Raw genomic sequence first — 8599 nt, forward strand, 5'->3', positions numbered from 1 at the left:
AACTCAAAACAATTGCGTAATGCAAAATCAAATGCATCAAATTAAGTAATATTTATAAATTTCTATTGATGGATAAGTAGAGGAATCATTCGATGTCGAAAAATCTGACAAATCTCTTGAAATGTTTTACATTTCCTCGCATTCCTCAGCGCGCTGATCATTTTCGCTGTTATGGTAATAAGCACTTGGTCCTCTCTGACTGCACACTTTTATCGATTTTTATTGATCATTCAAAGTAAATTTGTTACATATCTCTCGCAGTTTACAGCAAACATCAAATCTGGCCAAAGTGAATCAGAGGAATGGTAATTTAGCATCTAATGAGAGAATAATCCAATTGTCCCAAGTTTTGTACTTGGTCCCCTCTGACTTAACGCCGACCATATAAAGATAAAACTTACATTCTTGCAAAATTTTGCAACAAGAGAATTGATAACAATAATTGAATAAATCGCCACTAAGGGTGACGACGTACTTCTATTAACGTTTATCCTCGTCGCTAATATGTGGTGGGTTCCTCAGAGGGTTCCATCTGTACTTCTTGACAGCTTGACCAAAATTCCTTCTTCCATTCATCAGCGCCTACTTGGTTGATTCCAATCTACTACATCTCCCTTTGTTAAAAATCAAAATTGCTCTGACAGTGATCAATTCCATTTTTTTTCCTAATTCACCTTATCTGTGCTTCTATCATATCAGTGTTGCTGAAATTATTCAGTTTTTAGGGCCTGTAAGAATACTCAAAACAATTAACGTTGGCTGTTTAGAATAAAAATGACAATAATAATTATGCCTGTTTGGAATAATCCCCGACAGAGACACCCCATGATTTTATAGTTTTGCACGAGGTATGAATTTCAACTGTAGTTACTCATCAAACTCAATTTCTTCCGGCACTTGTATTTTGGAAGTTCTGTGAATTTTCGACATATGTAGCTGACTGATAATTATACGATGTTGCTCCATTAAATATCATCTCATCCTTTGTTATCCTCATGTTACTTGATAGTTTTTTCTTTGACCGTAATTCAAAATTAATGTCGTAATGTAAATTACGATCCTGTAAATCAATAAATAAATAAACATTAAAAGTGCCTTCTTTGGACCAATGCAAGATAGGCGCGTTGTCCGTTTATTTGTCTTAACCTTAAGGACCATGTTTCCTTTTGCCTTCTCCGAGTCAACACGTGGCCAGCGTGTTGCTCGTTAAGGTCTTTGACTCTTACTTGCCTTCTCCGGACCAACGCATCTTCACGTTGTCCGTTAAGGTCTTTGACTCATTCTTGCCTTCTTCGAGCCAACGCGTTGGCGGCGCGTTGCTCGTCAGGACTTAGTAATAACGGATAATACGTTGTCCGTTAGTGACCTTGACTTGCCTGGGGATTTCTCCCATCTCTCCAGAGAACTCAAAATGGAATGCTGCTTTTGTCGCATCCTTCAGTTCATGATTACTGTTATATCATATGCTGGAACTTTTTGCTGAACTAAATTTCATTTATGGCTTTTCCAATTTCCCAGAAAAGCGTCATGATTTTCTTCTGCGACTCATCTCGGTAATTTGACATCAGTATCTTGATACAACTGGGAAGTCTAGAACAGGCATGGGAAAGACTTATCTAGACCGTCTAGAAGGACATTGTACATACTCCAAGTATACTTATCTTTGTATATAAAAACGACTAATGATCTATCAGCTACGGACCTAGGTATCATTCCGAATGTGCGCATTCATCCAACGGCCACACCAAATGTATCCGTCGATCTCGGAGTGACTATTGGTCCCGGAGTTCGCATCCGCGAATCGATCGTTCTTGAAAACTCTGCCATCAATGGTTACACACTCGTTCCATATAGCTTTCCTAACGATCTGGACCCGAACAAACCGTTCGCCAAGATGGAGAAACCGCCGATTAGAATATTAGTGTTTTCTAATACAGGACGCCTAGATATAAGAAATGAATGCAATGATTGGATTGATGATCATTTGAAAATTTCGTATTTTTAATTTCCAGGCATGATGACTATGCATATCTAAAAGTCAATCCCGTTCAAAGTTACCATTTATCTTACGGAAATAAATTGTAAAAAATAGGTAATTATAAAGCGCATTTGTAAATCCTCTGTGGGTGAGCCAAGAGCACCACCGGGAGCTTCAAGGAATACAAAAAATGAACACGTTAGCACTGCCTTTTCTCAGTCGATGATGATGATTGTTTTCAAATCGTTCTAAATGATCAGTGAAATGCGATCAAAACAATCATCACTCGGAAAGAAAAAGCAATGCCAACTTGTTCAATTCATTCGTTTCCGGCACATTGGTGTCATGCATGAAAATTAACATCAGGTTGCGACGCGGTGCTCGATCTTTGGGCATTTATTGTAATTTATTGCCTTAAGCAACATAAACTACATTTGATGGTCAATGAATTCATCAATGTATTTTGTTCGATTCCCGTTGACTAGGGCCTGAAAAAATAATGCCAATGGGTGTTTTATATACCATGTATATTGAGAAAACTGTAATTTCTGGGTACTTCGGAGTACAAATTTGGATCAAACAATGTTAAAACTCAATTTAATGTTATTAGCGTGTTTGAGATACATTAACAGAATAGAATTAGCTTTCAAATAGTGGTAATAGCAAGTGGTTTTGATTTTCCACATGCTAGTTATGATTTTTCAAACCTTAAAATAAGCCCAAAAACACATTTTCAACTTGAAGCATACTGAAATCTTTATCAAATGAGCTGAAAATTTGACCAGACATTGTTGTTGGCATGAGAATTCCGAATACTACTTGACCGGTAGATTTCCAGGCATTTTTTAAAATATGAACAGGTCTAGTGGAGAGTCTCTAACGGCCGAATTGACCGAAGCTTTGCAATCAAAAACACTTCAATATGATGTATATTGTGGCCATATATGAGCTCAGTAGCTCAAAAAAACCCTTCTCAAGTGAATAAGAAGTGCCAAGAATTGGATCTATTTCCCTACTTTATTTTTTGTTAAACGTTAGTGCAAGCGAAATATTGAACATGTTAAGTTTCCGCTGTTTGAATCACCTTCCACTCTACTCATATCGAAACTGCTCTCAGCCATCATAGTATGCTGTACCGATTGAAAGCAATCCCCGAACAATCCCATCAAGCGCGGAACTTTACGCATCCCTGCATTTCCCCACATGTAAAGCAGGCGCTGCACGGTTTCTCATTGACGCTGCTCTCATTCGAATACCTACATATTAGACCTATTCATATTTTCAAAAATGTCTAGAAACTCCCCAGTCAACCAATACTTTTATTTATCATTGCGAAATGAACTTCTGGCCAAAATTTCACTTAATTTAGAGTAAATTTAGGTGTGCTTCAAATCAATTATGTGTTTTTGGGCTATTTTCAAGCTTTAAAAAATCATAACTACCGAACGAAACATCAAAGTTTATTGGAAATACCTCTACATAGTAGTTTATCCAATTCTACGAACTTTTGCCGAACACGATTTTAAGATTGGAGCAAGTTAAAACATTGTTTGGTTGAGGTTTGTATCTCGAGGTTCTTGAAAATCTCTTTTTTCGGGAAGTGTTTTCACTGAACAGCATGCCTGCATGAACATTTCGGATTTTTAATTTCCAGGCATGATGACTATGCATATCTTAAAGTCAATCCCGTTCAAAGTTACCATTTATCTTACGAAAATAAATTGTAAAAAAATAGCAATTGTAAAGCACATTTGTAAATCCACTGTGGGTGAGCCAAGAGCACCACCGTGAGCTTCAAAGAACACGAAAAATGAACGCGTTAGCACTGCCTTTTCTCAGTCGATGATGATGATTGTTTTCAAATCGTTCTAAATGATCAGTGAAATGCGATCAAAACAATCATCACTCGGAAAGAAAAAGCAATGCTAACTTGTTCAATTCATTCGTTTACGGTACATGTGTCATGCATGATTTAATTATCATCAGGTTGCGATGCAGTGTTCGATCTTTGGGCATTTATTGTAATTAATTACCTTGAGCAACATGTAAGCTGTTGATGGTTATTGAAGTAATAAATGTATTATGTTCAATTCCCGTTGACAAGGGCATGAAAAAATAATTTTAATGGGTGTTTTATATACCATGTATATTGAGAAAACTGTAATTTCTGGGTACTGTGGAGAACAAATTTGGATCAAACAATGTTAAAACTCAATTTAATCTTACTAGCGTGTTCGACAAACTTTAACAGAATAGAAATTGCTTTCAAATAGTGGTAATAGCATGTGGTTTTGATTTTCCACATGCTAGTTATGATTTTTTAAACCTTGAAATAAGCCCAAAAACATATTTTCAACTTGAAGCATACTGAAATCTTTATCGAATGAGCTGAAAATTTGACCAGACATTGTTCTTGGCATGAGAATTCCGAATACTGCTTGACCGGTAGATTTCCAGACATTTTTTCAAATATGAACAGGTCTACTACATATGATGGAATCGGTCGGATTTTGGCATGGCCTACTATTGGGTGATTCCTTCTCGCTGACATACATATTTGCTACAATATCGATTGCTTCCGGTTGCTGTTACCAGTGCCAGTCAGCGCAGATGTTGATGGTTTGGTTACGTTGCGGTGTTCGTGGACTCGGGACCGTAAACCGCGTCGTCGCGCTAGTTTCGCAATAGCTCAGAGCCCTCCGGGTATTCCGTGTGCGCCATAACATATGGACGATATTCATAAACATGCTACGCCGGTGATAAGCATGATTTGGTGTTTGGCAAACAAAACTGATCTGCGATGTGAACGGTCTTTGCCAAACGTTGTTCGGAACCGCAGGCAAATCTGCGGCCCGTACATAGTTGGAAACAAAGCCGCTTTGGTTTTGAGTGGTGTGGTCATTTCGCAAGTTTGGCTGAGAATGGTATGCTGCTTTTAATAAGCTTTGATAAATTCCCAGAAAAGCGCAGACTTCTAAGAATTTGGATGTGTTTCTCGATTTATTACTGATTATAAGCGTATGCAAAAGTGATAATAAATTCAAAAGTCTACGGAAGCATTTATGTTAAAATCGTAACCAAATGATAGAAGTCTTTCATCAAAGCCTATTAAAGCTTATTTTTTTCAAATGTTTGAATCAGATGAAAATTGTAAACCAACTTTTCAATCAATTGAATGAATTAGTTAACAGATACATTCGTCCTAATTTTCTCCCTAGCGTGATTCATCTCCGACCAACGTCCTTGCAATCAACTGCAAAACTTTCCAAATCTTTTGTTCAGATCAGTTTTTATAACGTCCCTCCATCTTTATTGTTGTCTTATCTCTCCCGCATTGATTTTGTGCAGTGCATTGGTGCATAGTGGAAACGGCGGAAGACAATTTTCCCGGCGAATTACTTTTCCTTCAGTGACGGCGTATAACGGTGCATCGAAGTCAACTTTCGCCATAGCAATGTCCACCGAGTCAGCCTTTGCAATGCTTGTTATTTCAATTAGAGAACTGAAACAAACTTTAACCTCGCCGTCTTGAGTTAGCTTTTCGGATGATACAACTTTACTGCCAGCTGGAACCATTCATCTCCAGACAAACACGAACACGGAAGATTTAATTTAGTTTCGTTCTCTCAGTTACTATTAAAGCGCGTGATTTATGTGTATTTGTTGTTGATTAAATCTGTATCACGGAATAGAATTTAGGAGATATCTGAATGGATAAAACTACTTCATATAGAGATGCGAGACCCTTGACTAGGGACATCACATTGCTATGGAAACGAAAAGACAGAGCACGCCAAGAATGCATCGGAATCCGTTTATTTTTCCGCCAGTAGCTGACATTGAGTTCGAAGAAAATTTCAACGAAAATTCATTTTTTTGCTCACTGAATCCATCGCTTTCGTCGAACGTCCAACTCTCGACCTGTTTTTTTTTGCATCGTTGTGACAGTCTTGCAAAATTTTCTTTGTGAGCAATCGAAATTCCATCGTTCGTTTGTCTTACCGGTGAAAGAAAAACGTTAATCTATTCTTTCAATATTGCTTCTCCTCTAGAAAATGGTGAAATGATTTCTGATAAGAAGGATATAGAGTACATACAGAAAAAAAAAAGTTTCAGTTTGGTACGAATTGACACATTCAATTAAATGAGTTCTGAGCTGTTCCGTTATATTGGAATCTAAAGTAAATTCAAGATTATGGGTTCAAATATGGTAAGCCATCGAAACTACTAACATTTTAGTTAAATTGGATTCAAGTAGATACATGTCTAAGCCTTTGTCGTAGTTCTCAACAAAATTCGATCGAAATAATCGGTCTGTCAGAAACATCCTCGGCAAAATGTTCTGCTTTCTTCTTATCTCTGGGGTTATGTCCCATATGACACAACGCATGCTTCTCAGACCTGCCCATTCTTTTTGGTTCTTTTTCAACATACAGTCAACTCTCCACAACTCGATATACAAGGGACCATCGAGTTAGGGAACTATCGAGTCATAGAACCAGTACAACTGCGACCTGAGGAGCTATCGAGGTGTAATGGTGCTAAATAAAAGACGACTTCTCGCTTCGGTGGTCTTTCATTCTTGCTAGCCTACTACATCTCTCCTATGTTTTATAATAGTCGAAATAGATGAATAATAAAATGAACCTATTCCATTAACGTAATTAAATCAATCTTGGACATTTGTAAATAAAATAATCATTCAAGTATTCAGGTTTTCTCTTCTCGCGCTTTGATCGATTACTCGATCTCGGTGGTAACTCTTCCGATGTTCTAGATGTTAAATTATCCTCGTAGGGTTTCTGGTCTACTAACAAGTTCTCATCTGACGTGCTTGTTCTATCATGAAAATCTCTTCTGAATGGATTGCTGGAAATCAAACATTTAGCATGATTGACATGACGATCTAATTCTACCCCGCTAGTCAAATTCTTCACAGTGATCCTTGTTCCGTTTCTTTTTATAACAACAAATGGCTGAGGGTTAAAATTTGTCGTCAATTTGTTGCGTTTGATCACGTTCTTCAACATGACGTGATCACCAACATCAATTGAAGAATGCTTTGCTTTGCGTTTGTTATCACCATAGACTTTTCCTTTTTATTTTCTTGTTCTGTCATTATGCTTCATTGCAGTTAAATCAGGCTGTAAAATAAATGGTTAAATTAGATAATATAAAAACTTATATCATAATGAAATACTATTTCGATTATACTGGTAACTTCTTCGGGATCTTCTGCAACAGGAAGTTTGTCCTTTAGTATCCTGCCCATCAATAGCTTTGATGGGGCTACATTAGTTGTTGAATGTGGAGTATTACGATATGCTAATAGATAGTCATACATCTCATTTTTCCAATCTCGTCCCATTGCAGTGCTAATCCTTATTGTTTTTAACAATAATCTGTTGTACCTTTCTACAAGGCCATTCTGAAATGGTGATGGCACGGAGTGATTGATAGTAACTGCATTCATTTTACAAAAATTCGCGAACTCTTCCGAACAGAATGGTGGGCCATTATCGCAGACTATTTGTTCAGGGTACCCAAACCTAGCAAAAATCATCCTTAGCTTGAAAATTGTTAGTTTTGCCGTTGTTGAAGACATAATTTCTACTTCCGGATATCTTGAATAGTAATCTACCAACACTAGCAAATGTACTCCGTTTGAAACTTCAGTGAAATCCAAAGCTAGTTTACGCTACGGGCCATCATGAATTTGTGTTCTACACATAGGCTCGACATCTGGTTCCGAAACAAGTAGGCACTCTTTGCAAGAATTTACATAAGATTTCACCTTCGTATCTATTCGAGCCCACCATACTTTTTCTCTAAGCCGTTTCTTCATAGCATCTATCCCTAAATGGGGTTCATGGGCTAGTTGCAATACTCGTTGTTGCAAAATCCGTGGAATGACAATTTTGTGCGCTTTTAACAAAATTTCACCATCTGTTGATAAGTCATTAGCAATTGTTTTGTACTGACTTAATGTTTTCGGCCAACGTTTCACAGAAAATGGTAACCATTTAATGAGTTCGCCGATCTCTATGTCCTTTTTAGTCGCTTCTTTAATCTCAACTATAGGTATAGCTACAGGACACGATCTGCTGACACTTGACATATAATACGTTCGCTTTCTTCATCAAAACTTTTCACAGAAATGTCTTTTCCATGACAAAGCCTTGAAAAGGGATCTGCCAAATTCGATTTTCCTGGCCGATATATAACTTTATAAGCATAGGCCATCAATCGAAGCTTCCATCTTTCAATTCTAGCACATGGCCTTGCGTGATCACCGAAAATAGAGACTAGTGGCTTGTGCTCAGTAATGAGCCATAAGAATTTGCCGTACAGGTAGTAATGAAACTTTTCTGGCGCCCAAACTAAAGCTAGTGCTTCTCGTTCGGTTTGTGCGTAACGTCGTTCTACTTCTGATAGTGTTTTAGAGGCGTAGCTTATAACTTTGTAGTTTCCATCTTTAGATTTTTGAAATAGGACAGCCCCGAGGCCAACTGGACTGGCATCCGCAACTAAAAATGTTTCCAAGTCAGGATCGAAAAATGCAAAAGTTTCATTTTTGGCTAAACTGGATTTTAGACGTTGAAAGGCAAGTTGATGCTCCTC

This window comes from Aedes aegypti, chromosome 2 (assembly GCF_002204515.2).
Source record: "Aedes aegypti strain LVP_AGWG chromosome 2, AaegL5.0 Primary Assembly, whole genome shotgun sequence".
In the NCBI taxonomy this organism is placed as follows: domain Eukaryota; kingdom Metazoa; phylum Arthropoda; class Insecta; order Diptera; family Culicidae; genus Aedes; species Aedes aegypti.